This window comes from Carassius auratus, chromosome 49 (assembly GCF_003368295.1).
Source record: "Carassius auratus strain Wakin chromosome 49, ASM336829v1, whole genome shotgun sequence".
Taxonomy (NCBI): Eukaryota; Metazoa; Chordata; class Actinopteri; order Cypriniformes; family Cyprinidae; genus Carassius; species Carassius auratus.
The window spans coordinates 6,228,856-6,253,727 of NC_039291.1; the positions used below are offsets into that span (position 1 = coordinate 6,228,856).

Here is a 24,872-nt window from a genome sequence, read left to right on the forward strand (position 1 = left end):
CCCACGATTTGATCATGTTCATGATTTTAAAAATATAGAAATCTAGGCTAAATTCTCAAGCATCAAATTAGAGCAGAGACTTGTCTCTAATATATTCGTCTGTTAAAAAAAATTATTTCAGGGGAATTGGAAGCTCACAATCATTTATTTGGATTAGCATGATTAATCCTACTAAAGCAAAACATAGCCTCATCATCTGAACGTGTTTTAGAACCCTAATAGTGCAGCTATCTGAAGATTTCAACTACGCAAATGTTTGTGGACTATGGAATATCTCCCTTAGGCATTTACTGGCTGGACTAAAGCAGCTCTGCCTTTAAATTTCCATCTGAACAGCTCCACCCTTTCTGCTGCATTAGAATGGAAATATTTCTCTATGAGGTGAAAATATGACATAATCATGGAGTGATTGAGAGAGCACGGATCTGTTTAACGAGGTGTGAATGGGTGTTGAGGTGGTGGCACTTATGTCCCTCCTTTGTGCTTCTTTACCAGTTCACCAAGTCAGACAAAATAAGCAGCTTTATAAAATGTAAACATTTTACAGAATATTATAATTTTGTTGTTTTAATTCATCTTTTTAATAATTGTTTTTATTGATTTATAATCACACTGTTGTTAAATAATAATAGTAGCTTTAATAATTATTTTTATAATAGTTAGCCTAAATAATAATAACCTATATATCTATTGTGGCTTTCTTTTTATTTTATTTATTTATTTATTACAAATGATTGGCTCATTTCATGCACAAAGCAAACAGAAGCACAGCCATTCGACTTTTTTTTTCTTTTTTTTCTGTAGTGCAGTTTAGATTTGCAAATGCAAATAGCCCATTAGTGCTTCAACTCCTCTAGCAAGCATCTGCCTAAACATGATCCACTTCAAAACGAACATAAACAAAAACAAATCACTTTAGAGATCTCAATGCTAGAACGAGAAACTGTCTTTTTATTATTATTTTATTTTATTTTATTAAATAAAATGCTGGCGCTATTTATATAGTAGCGCTATCGTCTCTCTGCGTCACGTGTCCTTTTATTATTGGGTTGTAAATCTTGCGGTGTTTTATACATCTATCCCGCGTGGTAACTTTATAATGTCTTGTATATAAATAATATTTCCCCATGACAGTTTATTATTTATGTTAGACCGACATCGATATCTAATATTCTTATGAGTTTCATCTGATCCAAATTTTGTCTAAATACTGTCAGAATGTCAGTTGCTCGTGGTCATCTTTGGTCTCCTGGCCGGTGTAGTTTATTTGAAAATTTGGAATAAATAACGGTTTTAAGTTACCGTTAAACGGTGTAAATAACTCAGAAGAGCTGGAGGGCCTCCTGACACGGCCGAACCGGACAACGCCGTTATTCAGCAGGTAGATACTTGCATTAAACTGTCTTCCTGGTATATTTCATGCATTTGATATTGATTACGTGAGATGACGTTATCAGTTATAGCTGTAAAAGTGTCATTTACACGTGTCATTTACAGTTATGGCTAGCATAAGCGTTATTCGTAGAGCTTTTGGGTTAAAGTACTTATTTTATTTTCATAATTAGCCTACTACGCCTTTGATTAAATTGAAGTAATATAATGTCGCTTATCAGGACACAGCTGAGCAGAAACAGGCATTTAAACATCCAGCTATCATCGCAGCTTTATGTGTGGTTAATGACTGAATCCAGAACCCACAGGTAACTTACTGTCAGTATTTTTTTAGCTATATATTTAAAGCATGTAATATTTGCTTCAGGTCCATCAGTCAGCTGACGCAGTGATGCTCAGGATGAGAGCCAGAAGATAATTATTTTATCTATCTTACTTTTCTGATGTATATTTTCTAATTTGTGACCAGTTGTTTTCATCCCGCTGTCTTAGTCTGAAGGCCATGGGATATTTATGTTATCAGATCATTAACATATTAATATTCCATGGTTTTTACATGATACCATACTGCATTATCCCATTTTTTTTTTTACATGTAATTACTGACCGAAAAGATAAGAATAATATTTATTAACCATTCATTTATTTTAGTTTTAAATTAATTAATATTTAATAATTTAAGCTTGAATACATTTATAGTAAGTATATTAATATATTGAATTATATAAATTATATATAATTAAATAAACAAAATTAATAATTGAGGAAACAAAATATTTTGAATTTTGTTTAAGTATCACATATCTACTTTAAATTCTGTTCAGGTGGGCCTTTTATTGCTTAGCAAAGTGGTGGGATCCAAGAGACCCGGAGACCTTTAAGCCCCCCTACAAGCAACTTGAGTTGTCTCCAGTTGTTTGGGACTGTTCTTCACGACCTGAACAATCCCACGCTCTCTACTACTGCATTCTCACTCTTACTGCCATCACAGAGGAGATGGTTTGTCCTGCTTCTTCTGACTGATGTAATCAGCCCTTGGATAAAAGGTTGAGGCCTTGTTTCACAGACAGGGCTTAGACTAAACTAGGATTAGGCTATAGTTCAATTAGAACATATAAATTATATTTATAAACATGCATATTGAGACAAAAAAGGGGCACTGATATTTTAAGATCACTCAGTGCAGGTTTCTTTCAGTTGAAACCGCTCAGACATGTATGTTTTAAGCCTTGTCTGTGAAAGCGGGGGTTAGTGTTTAATTTCACAGCCAGCATGTTCAAAATGTTGTTTTTCTTTCTTTCAGTACCTTTTGTGATCTCTGATCCCCAAACTGCTCATTGCTCTTAAGCGCCTCATTCATGCAGACCAGGTGAGGACACTTTGATACAGTCTTGCTGTGTTGGTATGCTAATGCTCAATCAGGGATTGCATTCTGTTCCTTGATGATGTGCTAAAGACCATGAGAGTTGCACTTCTTGACTGATCTGTTTACCTCTATGAGTATTCATGATTTAAGTGGCTTTGAATTTCTTTTAAAGACAAAGCCAGTGAGGCTATGGAAGTTTTTGATGGGGCTGAGGGAAAGTGAAATGTTCATATTTGTCCCACACATTGCCGGAATTGACCGATTTAGCCTGGAGTTGTTTGTCAACACATCTAAATAATGATATGTTGATATGGAGTTATTGTTTAATCACGTTTATTTGGATAATAGATCAGTGCGGACATCTTCCTTAGTGATTCTCTACGCGTAAAGGCTCTGTCATGTATCGATGGTCTTATCAGAATTGAAAGCAAGATAACTCTTTCCTTGCTTTTGCATTTCATTCTAAAGCCCAAAACTCTATAAATGGAATTTGCTTGTTCATATGTAAAACATTTGTCTAAGTAAATATTTTAGTTTTAAAAACGTCAGGGATTTCAGGTTTTGTTCTATCTCCAACAGCATAAACTCCTAGTACAGCCAATCCTGCAAGTAGTGTTTCCAATCTTGAGTGCAGCGCCCCCTCCTGGAGAAGAGGAAGACGACACTGAGGGCGACAGAGAGAATCCCGAGCACTTTGCTGTTCAGGTCAGTCCCTTTGCATGCTTCATTTCTTTTACTCATTCTTTCTGTACCCATCTCACCCTCTCTCAAGCTGATATGCGTTCCCCTATAGGTCAATGACACCATGGCTCTTTACATGCCACATGAAAAACTCTTCAACCAGCTGGTTAGCATACAAAAACACTCATTGTAAACCATGGCCATAGTAGCAATAGTAGACTTAAACATTTCAGTGGCCCAGTGACTCTATTAAAATATCTATATTTATGTCATGCAGTTGCCTCTCACTCATATGAGCGTAAAGGAGGTCTCGTGTATGTCTGTGCTCGCCGAAGGATGTGATCCACATCTGCACCACGTAAGCTTTACTCTACGATTAGGCATAGATTTCTACCCGTATTTATAGAACATCATTTCCAAACATATGAAAAAAGTTCTGCTCAGTGCTTTAACTTTGTGTTTTGGTGTTAGGGTGTTGTCATCCATGCTTCAAACCCAGTGTCCAGGTGGTCCGTGCAGGGCTCTACGGCCTCGGACAGTTATCGAACACCTTCAAGTCCGACTGAGATGTCAATACTTTAATATTTGATGCCTTTTCTGATTATTCATTAGGTTGATTTGAGTTTAAAATGGGTTGATTTGTCTCTTATAGCCAGACGTCAGTAAATTCCATGCTGAGCTGATGCAGTTGTTTTCTTCAGTGAATCAGACCAAAATCGGCCACATGACGCAGGCCTCCTATGCATTGGAGAACTTAGAGAACTTCGGTTAGAGTGCAGCCAGTGTTAATGTTACCTTTTTTACCTTTTTATGATAAACCTAATCAATATAATTGGCTATATTTATTTATTTTATTTTACATTTATTTATAATAATAATTATAATCAACTGTACTAAAAAAAATAAAAAAAATAATAAATAATAAAAAAACACACACACATATATATATATATATATATATATATATATATATATATATATATATATATATATATATATATATATATATATACTTTATATAGGCAACATTTCTCATGTTTAGTTTAAGGACTGAAATAACTAAAATTAAATAAACAAAAAATATATATTTTTATTGTATAAAAACTTGAACTTACTTGAACTTCAAATTGAAATAATCAAAATATAAACAATATATATCAAATATTATATTTTGTATTTTTTTTATTTTGATGAAAAATATAAAACCTCAAAATATTACTGTAAGTATATAATAATGATATTACACTGCACTGTTTTCACGACCAGGTCAAGAAATTGAGTCTTATCTGCCCACTCGAATGGGAACCATGTTGTCTGACCTTAACAATGCAGAAAACCTTAAACCGAAAGAGCTTGCTGTCAGTGCAATCGGTGCAATCGGTAACCTCCTCCTTCCATTAAGTAGTTAACACAGTATTTTTTAATGTTATAGTTACGCTTAGAATTATGATATCGCTCTCTTTCTCAGCTAACACAGCCAAGGAGATGCTGGTGCCTTGCTTTCCTCCAAATACTGAGAGTCTGAAGGGATTCCTGATGGACACAGGAGAGGAGATGAGGGCTCTGCAGACACAGGCGCTAGGTAAAAACAATGATCCACACTTAGTCATGCATCATGTGTAGGGAGGAACGCAGCCTTGCCTAATCTAATCATTGTCTTTCTCTAAATCTTTCTCATAGACGCACTTTCTGTGTTGGCCCGTACTGTTGGGAAAGATGTGTTAGATTTGAACCTCAGTGATGCAGTGGATGACATTTACACATATGCAGACATGGTGTAAAAGGGAGGGAAACTGAATAGTTAGGAAAGAGTAATAAAAAATTGTAACACTTAATTTGTTGACTGGCTTTTAAATATTGAGGCTGAATTTGAAGCAGACTGCATTCAGCATCGCTCTCTCATTCTAGATGTAGCTTATTCTCTGCTGTATCTGATGTGAGTCCTGACCGTCTGTCCCCTCAACTCACTCCCATCACCACAGTGAGGACTTTTCTCTGCACACCATCAAACATTACAAGTATTCTTGTCTACTTCACAGGCTCATTTAGAGGAAGATTAACAGTTTGTGTCTCCTGGAGGGTGAAGATGATGCTGATGATGAAGGTGAAGAGGCCGATGCTGTTTTGGATGAAGAGGGAGAGACTGAAGTTGATGACTGTAGGGAATGTCTCTGTCTCTCTCTTTCATCCCGTCTCTTTAGTTTCCTCTCATGTAAGAGCACTAATCAGGATTCTGTCCATTCTCTCAGGTTCACTGTGCTTTGGGTGATATCGCCTTCTACACAGGGTAATGAGGCATGTTTTACATATTGCACCAACACTCATGCATTTGCACTTAGAAACTAGAAGCTTATGTTAAAGCTGCAGTAGGTAACTTTTGTAAACATATATTTTTTTACATATTTGTTAAACCTGTCATTATGTCCTGACAGTAGAATATGAGACAGATAATCTGTGAAAAAATCAAGCTCCTCTGGCTCCTCCCAGTGGCCCTATTGCCATTTGCAGAAAGTAATCCGCTCCCGGTAAAAAAACAACCAATCAGAGCTGCGGTCCGTAACTTTGTTTGTGTTCAAAATGTAGAAAAATGTATATAATAAGCGAGTACACCATGAATCAATTTTCCAAACTGTGTTTTTGGCTTGTCCTGAATCACTAGGGTACACCTATAATAAGTGTTTATATTCGGATTATTTTAGATTGCTTTGTGGATACCGCGGCGGAGTAACCCAGTACCTTTGTGATTCTTCATAGACATAAACAGAGAGAAGTAGTTCCGGCTACGATTTTCTTCCGCAAGACGCAAGCAGTTCTGTTTATTAACCGCTAGAGCGTCAAAAGTTCCCTACTGCAGCTTTAAATGTAGATACTCTGTGGTGTGTCAGTAAGGTTTTTAATTAATACTTTTATTTAATTTTCAGGTTGTTATTACATAACAATGTATTTGAGGATATAATGTAGGGCTTGACTTGAAGTTTGTAATATTATTTGTTAATATTATTTCCTCAACCTGTGTGGCAGAGCTGATTTTTGTCTTATTTTGATGTCTGTCAGAGTGGTGTTCCAGTCCTTCCGGGAGTCCCGCTTGAGTTCAGTTTGTGGTTTCATGAGTGCTTGTTTGTAATGCTGATGTGTTACTGATGTTTGTACTTCTTTTGTGAATATGCATTCATCAGTTCCCACATGAGGATGTGAGGAGAGCTGCCTTTGGTGCCGTGGGCCAGTTCTGCCCAACTCAGCACAAAGTGTGGAAGGAAAACCCAACGGAGGCCAACCAGCAGGGTACATTCACACCATTCATGTCCGGGTGCTTTACCTCAGTGAAGCTAAAACTATGTTGCGGATTACCAGTGTTTATTAATTTTAACATGAGCTAGAAATGTCAAATGTTCTATTCTTTTCAATTCAAGTTCATTTGTATAGCGCTTTTTACTATACAAATCATTATAAAGCAACTTAACAGAAAATTATGTTTCTACAATATTTAGTAGTAGCTTATAAGTGGTGACTGTCAGTTTGTGCACATTTGAGAGGATTTGTAGAAAAATGTATTCAAGACATAGTCAGCCAGACGATGAACATTATTCATATTATTAATAATTAATAATTATTATATGATGCAGTCACACTTGTAGCAATATTGGTTAGTTCTGTTTGTTGATTCAGGGTTAGCATCATCTGAGGTCCTCTGAGGGGTCAGCATAATCTCTTCTCAGGTGTTCTAGATCCAGACTGGAGCTTGTGTAAATCCTAGTTACAAATAAAGACATCATTAGCATAGCTGCTGATCCAACAAAGTAAAATTAATCAGTTTAGCCCAAGCTAAAGAATAAAAATGTGCATTTGATCAGATGCAACTACACTCATAATTTAAGATACATTATTTGAATGCTTGGAGAAAGAGATGTGTTTTTAATCTAGATTTAAACAGAGAGAGTGTGTCTGAACCCCGAACATTATCAGGAAGGCTATTCCAGAGTTTGGGAGCCAAATTGAATTGAAAATTCAGATTGAAATTCAGATGTGAAATTCAGCAATCAATGAATCAAGTAAGTGTTAATATCACAAAATGTTTAAGAATCTAAATCTCATTTTATTTTAATAAAATGTATACAATACTACTAAAAAATATGGGGTTATTAAGATATTTTTTTTTTTCTCACTGAAGATTGGAGTAATGGCTGCTGAAAAATGCAGCTTCGCAATCACAAGAATACATTACATTTTAAACCATATCAACCATATCAAAACAACAGCAATAATAATAACATTAATGTAATAATGTTTTTCACTATAAAGTCTTTGCTCAAAACATCCACCTATAGTACATATCTCTCTGATTTTTCACTTGCACTCATTTATATTCACATCACTCTCTCTGCTTCCTTTTATCTATTCTGTCTCATTATTGATGTCTCCCAGAAAGAATTAAGAGGAGCTTAATTTGACAAGAAGATTTACTTTTAACTCTGCCTTCACTGACGCAGAGTGCCTCACAGCCCTGTCAGTCAGTCACTCTCATTCACTCGCTATCGTTTCCTTTTCACCCACTTCTTTTGTTAAATGAGCTGCAATTAGTGTGAAGGGGAAAGGGCTTTTTTAATTACCCTTAATTCTTTGATCAGCTCCTATAGATTTCTCTTTATATCTTTCCAGCTCTGCATAAGCTTTTGCAGGTGGTTTTGCCTTGTTTTCTGGAGGCGGTGAAACAGGACAGAGAGAGAGAGAGAGAGAGAGAGAGAGAGAGAGAGAGACAGGTGTCCATGAATGCTGTCATCAAATCCTGCCAGGAGGAGGCGCTCCAGGGATACTGGCCGAAATAAATAACACCATCAAAGATGTACTGAAGAAAAAGGTCAGGAATTAATTTAGTCTGTGCCAGCTGAGATAAGATCATTTTTAAATAAAGTCAGTTTAAAGGCAGTTTAAAGAGAGAATTCACCCAAAAATGAAAATTTACTGTTGATACAAACCTGTATTTTTTTTTTCTTCTTCTGTTGATCACAAAATTAGGTCTTTTGGAAAATATGGGTAACTGAACAGTTGATGGTCCCCAGTTTGCACTTTCTTACAGTGGAAGTTAATGGGGGTTCATGATTTGTTTGGTTACCCACATTCGTCAAAATATCTTCTTTTGTGTTCAACAGAAGAAAGAAACTAATACAGCTTTTGAGAGTAAATGATGACAGAAATGTCCCTTTAAAGACTTTACAATTATCCTTTGAAAATCCTTCTAAGTCAAGCACAAGGATTATGCTGCATCAAGAAAATTGGTATTAAGTAATCAAATGCATTCAAGCTGCAGCTTATTCTCACTTCTTCAAGGTGTTATGCAAGTCTGCAGTCATAAGGGGGTGGATGGATGTTTCTTTTGCTTGTGATCGTATTTTCGCTCTCTGTCTCACTCAGACCGTGTGTCAGGATGTAGGTGGGGATGAAGCAGATGATGACGAGCAGTTGGTATTTAAGATGATTTCACAGTTTGTATGATTTAGTCACAGTTCACTGTCAGCAATGACACAATTAACCTAAAAAACTGTGACCGAATTAAGTAACTGAGCATTTGTGTCTCAGGCGGAGTATGATGCCATAATGCAGGAGTTTGCCGGTGAAGGGATTCCTGTTTTAGCATTGTGCGCACCAGCTGAAATTTTCTACCCTCACCTCAGTGTCTTGCTGCCCCTCATCATGAGCAAAACTGTGAGTCTCTCATTCTCCCATTCAGTGATCACTGATGTAGGATGTACTTCAACACCTGAAGGCCTACTCAGATCAAGAAAGGGGACCTTACAGGAACAAGCTCACACCAAGCATTTGGAGAAGCTCTCAGGCATCCAAAATATCGATCCATACGAGCTCGCTGAAGCGGAATGGCACAGAGACCTGAACCATTTACCTCAGTGCACACATATGGACATTGTGAATTATCCACATATGAGGTCTACTCCCCCTTGAACTGATTGGCTAGAGGAGCAGCTGTCAATCTAAAACTTGTGGTCCAATGGTGATGCCGAAGCCCGCCCTGATTTACATGAAACTCTAACTGCAACATTTAGAAACACAAGCACAAAACGTGGAAACAAGAGCGAAGGGGAAAAGACCACAAGCACACAAAAATATCATATGAGCAGGACACCTGATTTTGTTTGAGATTTGGAAATTTTTTAATTTATGTTTCAGTTTTGTGCAATAAAATTTTAAATGTGTTTATATTTTTGATTTACGCTTATTATTTTTCGATCCATGATTGCGCTGTTTATAAAAAAAAAATTGCATTTGTTTTTTGGTTATGTGCGTTATTATTTTACATGTATTTTTAAATATTTGATCTTTGCCTATTATTTTTCGATCTGTGGCTGCAATACATTTGGCGGGATTCTGATCCCATAATCCTGGCCAGGATGTGTCCTGGGAAAATGGCACATTTGGTCACCATAATTTAGAAATCTTTAAGATTACTTAAAACAGAACAGCAATACATTTTATGGACAATCTTTTCATGAACCTTTAGAAGAAGGCATTCTGACTTTGCTACGGCAATCTTTGTAGAAAATGTTGTGTTTGAGAGAGGCGGGGCATAAAGGACCTACAATAATGTTCAGTATGTGAAATATAATGTGTTTTTGGAACATTAAAGCATGTCAACATATTCTATTACACCAAATATACAAAATAATGGTCTTTAAAAAAAGCATAATATGACCCCTTTAATGAGTTTGAGATGTGTTGTTTTCCTCATTGCATAACTTACATTTCAAAAGTAAATCCTCCATTTTTAAATGTTAAAAAAGCCATGGAAATATTTACATTTTGCTGTCAGAAATGCATGAGTTTTTGCTTTGCGATTCTCTGCTAAACTACACAGACTGTGACATTTATCTGAATATTTGTAGTTGGACAATAAATGTAATGTGTAGAATTTTAAACCTACAAGTAAGTGTATTTGAATGATGGCATTATTATCATCATTTTTTATTTTAGTAACTTTAACTTCTACTTATAAATGATTGATTTTGTTTTTAGATTGCAGTGTTATAGTGTAATGTGATTTTGAACCCTTTTTTGCACATAATATATGCTTATTTTGACTTTATTTGTTTAATCCAAATTAAACAAAATACTGAGATATAGGTTACTGTATACTGCAAATCAGCCAAAAATACCAATAAATGAATTTTTACTCATATCCCCCAGCCCTAGTAGTTAACAGTAAATCCGCCACCCTACCCCCCAAAAAGTGCTTTTGATTTCACCTAGACACACAGCATCTCCCTGACACGGCTGACAATACGCAAATATTTTCACATCTGATGTAGACATATGGGGGCGTGTTTGAATGAGCCATTTTGGGGGGCGTGGACGAGTCTTAAAGTTGATAAAGAATATCTCTTCGGGTTTGAGACTTTAGTCTTTGCAACTTTACAGATCTTCTTCATGCACCAAGAGCTTGTAACACTCCGAAGAGAAAGGAAAAATATAAATTCATATATTTTGAGATTTCATTTATTCCTGCGATTTAAAGCTGAATTTCCAGCAGACATTACTCAATCTTCAGTGTCACATAAACCTTCAGAAATCATTCTAAAGTGCAATGTGGTGCTCAAGAAACATTTATTTTTATCAGTGCTGTTTAATATTTTTGTGACCCCTCCCCCCAGAAATGTTTGTTGAATAGAAAGTTCAAAAGAGCAACATTGAAATAGAAATCTTTTATAAAATAAAAATGTTTATGCATCCTTGCTGAATAAAAGTATTATTAAAAAACAAAAAATCTTACTAACCCCAAAGTTTTCCACAGTAGTGTTTATATGTATATTTGTTAAGTATTTTAATATTTTTCTAATTTTTTTTTTTTAATTGTTAACTATATTGTATTTAATGGTAAAATCGAAATAATTCTTAAAAAATGAAATGTTTTGCCATTGTTGCCTTGTATTTCATTAGCATTTCCATAATTTCTGCTGTTTTTTTAGAAATCCTCATGCACAGAGGCAGACCGCTCCTTTTTCATTAGTACGATCGAGAAACCTTGCACTCATTGGTGGGTGTGGCTGGAGGCGGGGTGGTAGCTGGCCGGCTGTCCAATCAGCTGCTGCCGGTGTTAGTGGCCGGAGTGAAGGACAGTGATGCAGAGCTGCGCAATAAAAGTGTGTTTGCACTGGGAGCGCTTGCACAGGCCGCTGGACCCATCATTCTTAGATACTTGTGTGCATGTGAACCGGTTCTCTGATCTCCTTGACTTTGTGAACTTTAACCCCTTTTGCTTAAGTGATTACCCAATGATGCTTTCACTCTTCTCTGCTTTCTTAAGAATCTGACCTAAGAGTGACTGACAACCTAAGTGCTTCCCTGTGCAGGATGATCATGAGCCATGTCCAGGGGGTTCGAGTGAAAAGCTTGTGAAGTGAAAAGCTGCATGTCAAATCCATGATTTTTGGCATTTTGAAATTAAACCCTTGCTTCTGACCAAAATCCATAATTCAAATCACATCAAAACATATACACCAGCATATTTGTTAAGAGATGTTTTGAACACTTTTCACTTGAATATGGAACTTGATCTGTGCATATTTCTCTCCTGATTCAGACAAAACAAATTTTCATTAGGACTTGTATTTTAAGTAGAAGCATTGGTTTTAAGTGAAACATTTTTTTAGATCACAGACATGCTTCACATGACGGTAATTTATTTACAAGAGTCATGTGGATTACTTGTGGATTATTGTGATGTTTTTTATCAGTTGTTTTAATACTTATTCTGATGGCACCCATTCACTGTAGAGGATCCTGTTGTAATGAAGTGATGAAGAAAAAGACTCTGAGTCTTGAATGTCCTGAGGGTGTGTGTACATTTTCAGTACATTTTCATTTTTGGGTGAAATATCCCTTTTAAGGCTCAATCTACATTATTTTTGTGTTCATTGCTTGGGGTGAACAGAAGCTTAAGCAGTTACTGTTAACCAACATCGTGACGCAGCCCATGCAGCTGAGAATAGGGGTGGGCAACTATTAAAGGAATAGTTCACCCAAAAAGAAGAATTCTGTCAGCTGTCTGTCAATTTTGTCATAGTGTTTTATTTTTATACCACCATGTACTCACTCAAAAGTAACGTGACCGTGAGTAAATAATGAAAGAAATAAAATTTTAGGGTGATCTAATGACAGCTGCATGTTTAATAGGCCTACTGTCCCTTTAAGACCTGCACACATCTGATATACAGGCACATATACATTTTTCTCTCAACTGTTTACTTTCATTTTAGACATAACCAGTCTACATGTAAACCTTGTTTTACTAAGCGCAAAAGATAACTTAGTTCAGTAATCAAGTGCTGTTTGACAGGCTTTAGTGCGCATACTTCGGGTCTATGTGGTGCTCAGAAAAAGCTATGTGCTGCATGCTTTCCTCGTAATAGCAAAATAAACTCTTTATCTTCATGTTTATTCATAGAGCACTTTATACAATATATAGCTTTAAAGTAAGCAAATTTGTAGCATTAAACATAAAAAAATGCCAGTGCTGCTTTTACAACCTCAGTTTCTATTATAAAGCATCTCTAGTAATGTTCATGTTTTATTCATGTCTGATCTTGATTGACTGAACAGAAGCAATGAACTGGAGAAGTTTTCCATGTCAAACAGCACACCTGCCTGTCAAGTAATCTGAATGCACCAGTGGTAGTTGCAGGTGTTAATCACCTGGAGCAAACTTTTCCCGGAAGCTTTGGTTTGGTTTGGTTTCACTTTGGTTAACCATTTCAAACTTCTGAAACAACTTTGAAACAGAGTTTTGGCCAGATTGTGACATCACACCAATTCATTCTTCAAATTCATCTGAAGTAGCCTATATCAGAGACTTTAGTATCTATACTATAAAACCTCTTTATCTATTAACAGTGGCTGATATGACAAAAGTATGTCAAGTTATAATACCCATTTTACCCTTTTCTCTCAGGTCTTTCCTGCTCTTGTGGCTCTTCTCCTTCTGAAGGAGGACATCGAGGAGAACAAAACCATCTACATCTGCTTGACCTTCCTCTATACTTACACAACCCTGTGCTGGTACAAGCTCGTTTTCACTCCCAGCATGCTCAGCTCACATCACCTCATTGAATTACATTACATTTACATTTATTCATTTAGCAGACACTTTTATCCAAAGCGACTTACAGATGAAGACAGTGGAAGCAATCAAAAACAACAAAAAGAGCAATGATATATAAGTGCTATAACAAGTCTCAGTTAGGTTAACACAGTACACATAGCATGGGATTTTAAATGATATAATAAATAAAAAGAAAACAGATAGAATAAAAAAATAAAAGAATAGAGCAAGCTAGTTATAAGCCCCTTTCACACTGCCATTCCGGCAAATACAGGGGTAAAGTGTTCCTGCAATTGGTCCCTTGTCGCTATATTTGGCACTTTCACACTGCCAGTGATGACCCGGTATATGTGCGTGCTTTCACACACAACCCTTGAAGATCCCGTAATGACACGTGACATCAGCACGTGACGTAAAATGTACGATTTGACAACGCTAGGCACGTTATACTTTCCCTGAAGCAAGCAAACGATCTCGGCTTCAGCGCGGAAAGTGAGTAACTAACTGATCTCTGCTTCATTACAGTTTGCACATATGTTTTCGTCGCGAATGTTGATCTTCCTTCAAAACATCCGGTAAAAGAGTCATCACTTCGACACAGAATTAGATCTGGCTTTTGTTCACACAGCGCTCGTCCCGGGTCGAACCCCCCAATGTTACTAGGTCCCCGACCCGGGTTAAATTCGGTAATCAATTCCGGGACGTGGTTGCTTTCACACAGAAGGCGACCCGGCAATGTTCCGGAAATATTGCGGGTCCGACGTGCAGTGTGAAAGGGGCTATACACACACATAAAATTGCATAATAAATTAAAAGAAAATAGAATACAAAAAGATTAGAAAGGTAGTTAGATTTTTTAAGAATAGAATTAGAATCGTGAGTGTCAAAGTTAGAGGGTCAAATAAAGATGGAAGAGATGTGTTTTAAGCCGATTCTTGAAGATGGCTAAGGACTCAGCTGCTCGGATTGAGTTGGGGAGTTCATTCCACCAGGAGGGAACATTTAATTTAAAAGTCCGTAAAAGTGACTTTGTGCTTCTTTGGGATGGCACAATCAAGCGACGTTCACTTGCAGAACGCAAGCTTCTAGAGGGCACATAAGTCTGAAGAAACTAATTTAGGTAAATGGGTGCAGAGCCAGTGGTAGTTTTGTAGACAAACATCAATGCCTTGAATTTTATTCGAGCAGCTATTGGAAGCCAGTGCAAATTGATAAACAGAGGTGTGACGTGTATTCTTTTTGGCTCAGTAAAAATTAATCTTGCTGCTGTGTTCTGGATTCATTGTAAAGGTTTGATAGAATTGTCTGGAAGACCAGCCTGGACAGAACAAGAGCTTGAACAAGGAGTTGTGCAGCATGTTCCGAAAGAAAGGGCTTGATCTTCTTGATGTTGAATAAAGCAAATCTGCAGGATCGGACAGTTTTAGCAATGTGGTCTGAGAAAGTCAGCTGATCATCAATCATAACTCCAAGGCTTCTAGCTGTTTTTGAAGGAGTTATGGTTGATGTGCCTAACTTGATGGTGAAATTGTGATGAAACGATGGGTTTGCTGGAATCACAAGCAGTTCTGTCTTGGCAAGGTTGAGTTGAAGGTGATGGTCCATCATCCAGGAAGAATTGTCTGTTAGACAAGCTGAGATGCGAATAGCTACTATCGGATCATCAGGATGGAATGAGAGGTAGAGTTGAGTGTCATCAACATAACAGTGGTATGAAAAGCCATGTTTCTGAATGACAGAACCTAATGATGCCATGTAGACAGAGAAAGAAAGTGGTCCAAGAACTGAGCCCTGAGGCACCCCAGTAGTTAGATGTTGAGACTTGGACACCTCACCTCTCCAAGATACTTTGAAGGACCTATATGATAGGTAAGACTCAAACCATTGAAGTGTGGTTCCTGAGATTCTATTTGCCAGGATAGGAGGATCTGGTGGTTAACCATGTCAAAAGCAGCGGACAGATCAAGCAGGATAAGTACTGAAGATTTGGATTCTGCTCTTGCCAGTCTTAGAGCTTCAACAACTGAGAGCAAGGCCGTCTCAGTTGAATGTCCACTTCTGAAGCCAGATTGGTTGCTGTCAAGGAGATTGTTGTCTGTGAGAAATGTAAAGACTTGTTTGAACACAGCTCGTTCAAGTGGCTTTGCAATGAAAGGAAGAATGGAAACTGGTCTGTAGTTCTCTAAAAGAGATGGGTTGAGGGTGGGTTTCTTAAGTAGTGGAGTTATACGTGCCTGTCTAAATGATGAGGGAAAAACACCAGTGTGGAGGGAAGTGTTGATGATGTGAGTGAGTGCAGGACCAACTGCAGGAGAAATGGCTTGAAGGAGATGAGATGGAATAGGATCAAGCGGGCAAGTAGTAGGGTGATTAGAAAGGATGAGTTTTGAGACTTCTGCCTTAGAGAGTGAAGAGAAGGATGTAAGTGAGTGTAAGTTTACTGGTGATATGAGCTTGACTGATTGTGTTGTGGAAAATTGTGCACTAATGTTTTTCATTTTATTAATGAAAAACGTTGCAAAGTCGTCAGCTATTAGAGATGAAGCAGGAGGGGGAGGAGGAGGACAAAGAAGTGAGGAAAATGTTTTAAAAAGTATGCGAGAGTTAGATGAATTGTTAATTTTGTTATGGTGGTATGTCATTATAGCAGAGGAGACATTAGCAGTGAAAGAAGATAGGAGTGACTGATACACAATAAGGTCAGTAGTATTTTTGGACTTGCGCCACACCCTTTCAGCTTAGAACGGTGTTCGCGTAGAACATCAGATAAACAAGGGGCAGAAGGGGTGTTACGGGCTGGCCTGGAAGATAAGGGGCAAACAGTGTCTAAACAAGATGTAAGAGTGTAGCAGAAAGTATCAGTAGCACTGTTCGCATCCAAAGATGCAAACAGTTTAGGGGAAGGAAGTGAAGATAAAACCATGGCAGATTGTCGGGACTGTGAAAGTGTGTGTAGGTTACGTCGAAAGACTACATGTGGAGGGGTAAAGTGATGTGTCAGGGACCATGTTGAGGTTAAGAGTGAGGAGGAAGTGATCCGACGTGTGCAGTGGAGTAACCAGTACATGGTCAGTAGAGCAGTGTCATGTATAAATAAGGTCCAGTTGGTTGCCTGATTTGTGAGTAGCAGTAGTTGACACTCGGTTGAGATCAAAAGAGGCAAGCAGAGTGTGGAAATCATCAAACAGAGGTTTATCTAGATGGATGTTGAAATCTCCAAGCATAACTAGGGGAGTACCATCCTCAGAAAGGGTTGAGAGTAACACATCTAATTCATCCAAAAAGTTACCCAGTGGTCCTGGGGGTCGATAGACAACTACAAAATGTATTTTAAAAGGGTAGGTAACAGTAACTGAATGAGATTCAAAGGAGCTGTTGATACCCAAAGATGGTAAAGGATTACATTTCCTATCATTAGAGATGAGCAGACCAGTACCTCCACCTCTTCCAGTCAAACGGGTGGAGTGGGAAAATGAGAAATTATTGGAGAGTGCTGCAGGTGTAGCAGTGTCCTCTGCTTTGATCCAGGTCTCTGTTAGGGCCATGAGATTAAGCTTTGAATGACTGATAATAGAAGTAATGAAATCGGCTTTGTTTACAGCAGACTGGCAGTTCCAGAGACCAATGGCGCTTTTCCACTGCATGGTACGGTACGGTTCGGCATGGCACGCTTTGGCGCTTTTCCACTGCATGGTACGGTACGGCTCGGTTCGGTACGGCCCAGTTATGGTGCATTTCCACTGCATGGTATGGTACGGTACGGCTCGCTTTAAATGGTACCACATCTGTTGAGGTTCCAAGCGTACCGTACCTATACTAAAATGTGACGTAAAAACACTGCAGCTCACTGATTGGTCAGACAGAATCGTCACTACCAGCGTCATTGTATTTGCGACACGAGACACTAAAACCCGCTAGATTTAAATAGCCAGACAACAGCCAACACGGTAGCACCTGTTTTTATAGTATTTACTTGATAAAAGAAATGGCTGAATCGTGGTCAGTGGACGAGGTGCAGATGTTCCTCTCGTTGGTTGCCGAGTAGCAGATCCAGTGAGAGCTGGATGAGGCGACACGGAATGAAAAATTGTTCCAAGAAGTAGCACAGCTCTTAGCCGCACACGGCTACCACCGGACCTACAAACAGTGTAGGGACATATTAAAAAAACTAAAAAGTGGCTACCGAGCCATAAAGGATCACAACGGCCGGAGTAGTGCAAACAGAAGAACGTGGAAGTGGTTGGACCAAATGGACGCTATCTACGGAAGTCGACCTCCTTGTTGTTGGACAACACAATCGAGGATGGTATGTAAAGTTGTGTACAATATATTAAGTTTGAAAGCTTCACTTTATTGACCATCTATACTGTAAAGCTGTTTTTTGTCTTTTTTTTTATATACATGTATGCCTATTCAATTATTATTTAAATGTTCTGGATTTGTTATTGTTGCTAATTTGATTTGTGTTGCTGTAATTTGTGCATTAACAAACATTGTACAAACTTTTTGTTTCAGATGCACTTTCTCCGTGCAGTGATGCCTCAATGTCCCAACTGGTGATAGCAGCGTCGCCACCAGCACGACCGTCGACACCAGCAACCTCCAGCAGCACCAGAACCTACTAAATGTAGTTTATTTTTTTGCACTACATACATTTTCACATTTAAAGTTTGCTTGGTGTACATTCTTTACTTTTAAATTTGTCTTTATATATGTCTTTATATTTTCTTTATAAACATTTTTTGCACTACATACATTAGTACTTTGTTTAAAGTTTGATATGTTTACATTTTTCTTAAATAAAATTTACTTGTCAAACGTGTACTTTCCTTTTTAATGGTACATCATCAAGCTAAATGTCACAATTTAAAAGATTAATAGTACACTTTACTTAAAACTTACTTTAAACCACTATTGAGTATTTGTATCATATTCTGCTCGTGGTTTAAAATAGTGTTTGGGTGGCTTTCAAACATCACTCACTCCTCGCTTGGCAAGTCTCGTTTGTCTTCTGTCTTCTGCCATTTGGACTTGGACTCTTGACACTGTGTCCACATTAAGTCATTTCCACCGGCTGGAATTCATTTTCAGCTGGGGGTGGGGGGAACACAAGAATATTGTATTATCTACATTATATTATTATCTGTATCAGATTTAAATCACAAATTCTACTCACAAACCTGGAAGACTTTGAGGTTAAAAAAGAGGTATGTTGATCAAGAGAGTGAACATCAAATGCTTAACATACCACCAGGAGAAAGTGCTGAGCGTGTGAATACCAAGCACACTTACTCAGCAGCTGAGAGCCTTATATTAGCTCACCTCACTGATCTGCAGATGTCAACTGTTCGCTAACTTTCAGGAATGGAACATTATTTTACTTTAAGTCCTGACACTGTGGCCTAATGCAAACTGACAGACTGAAACAAACGGCTGATAATTCACTCCAGCCGGTAACACCAGTTGTAATCAAGTGTGGAAATGAAGTATTTTTGTGATGAAAGTCAGCAGCAACAACAAACTGGGAAATCTATGCTTACATTTAACTGGGTAGTTATGTGTATGGTTACTCTTTCTTGACTATTCAGTGTTAATGTTTTTTCAGTGTGTATTCTTATGGATTTATTGTGTGCTTACAACATATTACTTTAAGTCATTTCTCAAACAGGTTTACTAAATTAAACTGTTACCCATACGCCAGAAAAAATAAATAAAAAATTCAATCTGAGGAGCCAAAAGCCACTGCAGAAACCATAATCTTGATAATCTTTAAACTGTAAAATCCAGTAAACAGTTGCATTTTAAAGGGGCTGCATAAGCAGATATATCAGGAATTTTACTGCAAGGTTGTTTTAGTATTACATATATACTGTTATAGTACTTATTAATCATTTTAATTAGCTTATTTTTTATAATTAATGTTTTCATTTTTAATTGAATTTATTTGTAGTTTTGTAATGTGCATGCCTTTTGAATAGTTCTATTTAGCTTTATTGAATAGATTTTTTTTGTCATTTTACTATTTAGTTTTTTTTTTAAATAAATTTTAACTTAATTTAATAGTTTTAATATTAGTTAATATTAGTTATTAGTAGATGTTTATAAATAAGTAAATGAATAGGCCTTTTTAATTCTATGCTCCAGATTCAAATCAACTTAAGCTACATTTTATTGTTTAACACAGGAAATAATTGAGGTACCCTTCTCAAATAAATATACAATGTAAAATAAATGTATATACAGGGCACTTCAGAAGGTTTAAAAGCAAAAATGTGAAGCTTATAAAATCTTACATTAATTCTTAAATCCAAAAAAACAAAAAACATTCCGCTTTATTTATAGCACAGTTAAATTAGTTGCTCTGTTTGGAAAATAATTTACACAAGTGATCCTAACCCACCTACATTTTAAGAATGTTTTGTGTTTTGTCCTGTCTGACAAGTAATTACTTGAAATGAGCGATTTACTGTGTGCTTACAGTAAAGTGCCACAGTTGAATGCCTTCAGAAAACGTCAGCTCATAAACATGTTCATGCATAGATTCATGTGGCAGGAATGTGTCCTCTGAACCTCTGTCCTCTTTTTACAGTAATACAAGCTGTTCAGGATATGCAACATTCCAGTAAGCTGTGCTCACAAGTGCTACAATAGTAAATATTGCCCTAAATTAAAATTTTGTGTTCTTGCCAATTGTTATTTTATATTATGTACAAAGTTGCGAAATTTGATTCTTACTATCAATATTTAGCCACATATGGCAGGTAGTATAAACATCTCATTGGGATTCCCTTGACCATGAGAAAACCAGATATTTAACTATTTCTCACAGATCATCTGAAATTCCCAGCATCTGTGCTATGGGGTGGATAGTGGTTGTCTGAGGACGGTGCAAAGCTGTGACCAAATGTGCCATTTTCCAGGATTTCTATTTTGCCCAAAATATCCAGGTTTTGGCTTTGGTTTCCTGTTTTCATACTTACTGAAGGTAATGATCGTTTGACCAATAACATGCAGACATTGTACGCAATCGACCATTCATGGTGCAGGAGAAGGTGAGATCAACAGAAAATAGTCAAAGTGATGCAAATACGTGTACATATTCGTGTTCGACTTGAAGCAGCACTGAGCAGACTGATAGGTGTATGACATCGAAGTACTGTGAGAGCGATTCATAAGCACAAGAAACTGTCTGTTTGTCATACGATAATTGTTCTGCACAGCGCAAACAAAGCCAAGACACGGATATTTTAGGCAATATAGAAATCCTGGTCATGATGTGTCCTGGCAAAACGGCAAATTTGGTCACCCTATAGACACTCCGGTGGGAGTGATGAGGTCCCTCTGAGACTTGTCTCCTTTAGACACATCCAGTTGCATGTCTGAACCAACTGGACAAAAACACACAAAGACACACACAGCCATATTAGCCATTTATTCATCCTACGGACTTCAATTAGATTGACATTTTTAGCAAAGAGGCTAAATTAAAAAGTACTTAGACACTGTGTCTTATCTGTCACAAAAACTACCAGTGTGACTTCACATTGAAATCGCTTTGATTTTATTATGAAAAAGGGCATCATTTGTCACCTGAGAGCTCAGACAGAGCCAAAGCAGCCGAACAAGATTCACTGACCACCTAAACATCCACAAAACACACAGAAAGGGAAGTGGATTGAGGACTCTCTGGTAATAAGTACACTTTACCATACATTTACATACAAAATGCAAAAAAAAAAAAAGTGTACTTGCTATGAAAATAAGATACTTTAAAATAATATGCGAACCGAATTTAATGTTTACAGACACTTACATATGCAAATTAGGCCCTATTTTAATATTCCCTAATTTCCATAAATTTCCTAAACAGAAATCTAAATGCTGGATGAAGCCAGGTTCAATGTTATTTTTGTTTTGTTTTCATTTTGTTGACATATTAATGTGATTCTGGGTATTTCTTCTCATTCACTAAATCAGAAAATACCATCAACAGACAGAAAAATAAATTATAAAAAAAAAAAAAAAAAATTTGAAATGAAAAGTTGGTGCTTGCAAAAAGCATACTTTAACATGTAAAGTGGGTAGTTTCTGTCACCATTATAGCTTGTTATTTAAAGCACAAACACAGATTGTTAAAACAATAATTTAATGTGAAGTAAAAGTTTTTATTTCACATTATTAAAAATATATATATTTTAAAAGTGTACTTAATAAAAGTGTATTCGTAAATCTCTGAGATCAGTTCCCTGAGTCTGAAATGAGCAGTTTAAGACTTCTAATATTTGTGCTGTATGCATTATCAAATAATTAAAAAGAAAGATTTTCTAAGGCTGTTGATGATTTTATGACAAGTTTTATATATGAGCAAGCATTTATGAGAGGTATGGTGTGCTGAGCAGGACTGCTGCTGATGGCTTCTGAGAGTGTCAGACTAGAGAAGAAAAAAAAGAGAAAGAAAGATAGACAGAAATAAAGAAAGAGAATCATATAAGCAAATAATTAAATAGTCTTGTAAAGACGGATTCACCATCAAAACAGATAATTTTATAAAAATTGTGTATATATGAATGAAAGAGAAAGATTTTATTAAAACACCGAGCACACTGTTGTGTATCCAGGCCAGTGTAACTGCCTTTGATACAAAGACATTCATGCTTCAAAACACATATGGATTATATAACACTAGAGCATAATGGGCAAGGTAATGTGGACATGGCTACAGTCACAAACCTCACTGGAGTGCTCCATCTCCTCATCTCTCTCACTGGCTTCTGTGGTTGGTAGTATGGTGATGGGGGGGGGGGGGGGTCATCTCCATAGCGACCCTATCTAAGGTGACCTCTGTAAGACGCCCATTCCCCTCACCCATGATGCACTGGCTCTTTTTCAGTCTGCAAACATGCATTCAGGGATGGTTTAGAACAGCAATAACCTGGTCAACACAAGCGGCCAGTTCGGGCAAACATTATGGGCTCATGTAAACTGTACAGTCAAGAAGATTTATTTCAGATATGTTTAAGTCAAGGACATTTGGCCCAACATCAGTCTAAACTGATGTTTTGTTGGCTCTCATCCAAACCAAGAGTCTGCCTGACTGAAAAAAACAAAAAACAAAAAAACTAAACAAAAACAATGACCACCACATTGACGTGGTTTAAAATCTGTTCCATTTTTAATTTATTTTTTGGAAATGTCCTTTAACCTGAAAAGGACTGAATCAAGTATGTAATAATATAGAAAATGCTCAGTAATGTCCAAATTCTCTCATGTTTGCTCAGTCTTTTATTATACAGTGAACTGTGGCATCTACTGTAGTGAATGACTGCATGGTTTCAGACACAGTTTATTAAACTGCATTAATGCTTTCAAGCTTATGTTGCACTCCATGAGTTCAGCATTGCAGCAAGATGTCATTATAGGCATAAAGAAACATAATTTCCACAATGATTCTCTAAGTTGTTGTTAAAACCATTGACATTGTCATTAAGTCATTAAGTAGATACACCAGTTATTGACTACACGTCTGAATAAGCAGGTCTTGCACAATTACAGTGCAGACAGTCAGTCAAAGAAGAATTTGACAAACAAATCCGAATTGGGTGCAGTTTGACTAACCAAATTAGAATTGTGTACTTCTTATTTCTATTTCCCTCAGAGTTACCACTGTTCTATAGAGACCATAGCAGGATCTAGATCTCCTGATTTCTTCGCCCTCTGTCTCTCCTTGTCTTCCTGATCTAAAAAAAAAAAAAAAAAAAAAACGTACTTATAGATCCATGTCTTTAGAAAACTCTATTTGTAGCAGACAGTTAAGTGTTATATTTTTGGCATTTTCTGTGCTGGGTTTTAGGGGATATCTGCAAAGAAGTTAAAACGCAGAAGTTCAAAACATGTCACAGTTTCCACAAAAAAATCTAATCAGCATATTAGAATGATTTTTGAAGGAATATGCAAAACTGAGGTCTGGAGTAAAGGCTGAGGTGTTACTTCATTCCAATTCGGCAGAAATCTGCAAAGCATTCTGCAGACTTCTGTGGGCAAAACTCTGTGTGGGTCTGTGAATGGCTAATAATGACACATTAGCTCTCTTAATTGATCAATATTTGTGTCTATCTATCAGTCCAACTATTCATTTATCGATCTCCCCACCAAGAGGGAACTGATCTTCGTGCATGAGCATGTTGATCTCATGAGCCGTGGCTTCAGGTAACCCTCCACCAAACTGGAATATAATCAGGAAAATGAGATTGGGAAACAGCATATGAAGTGAGTAAGATAAACACAGACTAAAAGGAATGAATGATATCATCTGGTGTTCTCCATGACTAAGCTTCATGTGGGCAGCTGATCTGTTTTCATCTAAAACTAAAACTGTATGAATTTTGTGGAGGCAAATGGTACAAAAGTGACATCATGTGTTCAGACTCAAATAGATCTCTGTCCATTTTTTTATTGCCAGTAGGGAAGAGTGAGATGCATGAAGAGTGAAAATCATCTCCTCTGCCAGCACATGCACCGACTCTGCGTCTTTGATAGTAATTGATTCAGAACAAGCAATGAAGTCTTGAAAGGGAAAGACAGGGACAGATTGGGTGAAAATCATAAGGATCAACCCTTTGACCCACATCAGCTGCAATATTTCAAAATCTCACCTTTAGGGCATGTAATTTCCTTTCTGGCCACCAGAGGAGATGTGCCCTCTATAAAGTGCTGTGACTGAAAACAATGCCTGAATGGCTAAAAAAAAAGGGTAAAGGTTAATGTGATGTGCAAGATAAATTCATTATTGTATTCAGGACTGTAAATGCTAATGTTTTTATTGGCTGCTATGCAGACGCTAGTGGATCCAGGTCTCTAAAATATTCTGGCCTCCAGATATGATTCCAATTAATAATTCATGCTAACTGCATGGGCTGTTCATCCTCTGAGATGGCAAGTAAGGACTAGGCAGCTCACAGTCAACCCCCATCACCCCAAACACAGTCCCAGAACAGCTTCTCAGGGGAATAATAGCAACAGCAGTCATATAAACAGCTGTCACGGGTATATAAGAACAACATGAACGTCTGTGTCATAATGAATTATATTAGTGACACAAAATGACAGTGACAACCTTGAATCGGACCTGTCCGTATCCAGCATGTTAATGTTCAAGTGTCTTTTTGCGTGAAGCAAATGCTCAGTGGTCTGCTGGACCTCCTCTGTGGGGAAAACAGAAAATATTTCAGTTTATTTCAATATGATGAAAACACATTTATGGACAATGTAATGGAATTCTATGACTGTATTAACTTGTTAGAAAATGAAAAATCTTTCACTATATTCTCC

General features: G+C 37.1%; 1 long non-coding RNA gene and 1 pseudogene across 1 annotated transcript; one reads left to right on the forward strand and one right to left on the reverse strand.

The window, feature by feature from the left end:
* The first annotated feature begins 443 nt into the window (after positions 1-443).
* Positions 444-18,169, forward strand: LOC113065903 (importin-4-like; annotated as a pseudogene).
* Positions 18,170-21,927: 3,758 nt separating this feature from the next.
* LOC113066099 (uncharacterized) lies at positions 21,928-23,279 on the reverse strand. Its single transcript, XR_003279119.1, has 3 exons — positions 23,209-23,279; positions 22,275-22,435; positions 21,928-21,975 (listed from the first exon to the last, which is right to left on the reverse strand). It is a non-coding gene; the product is annotated as an uncharacterized LOC113066099 (long non-coding RNA).
* Between the last annotated feature and the right edge of the window lie 1,593 nt (positions 23,280-24,872).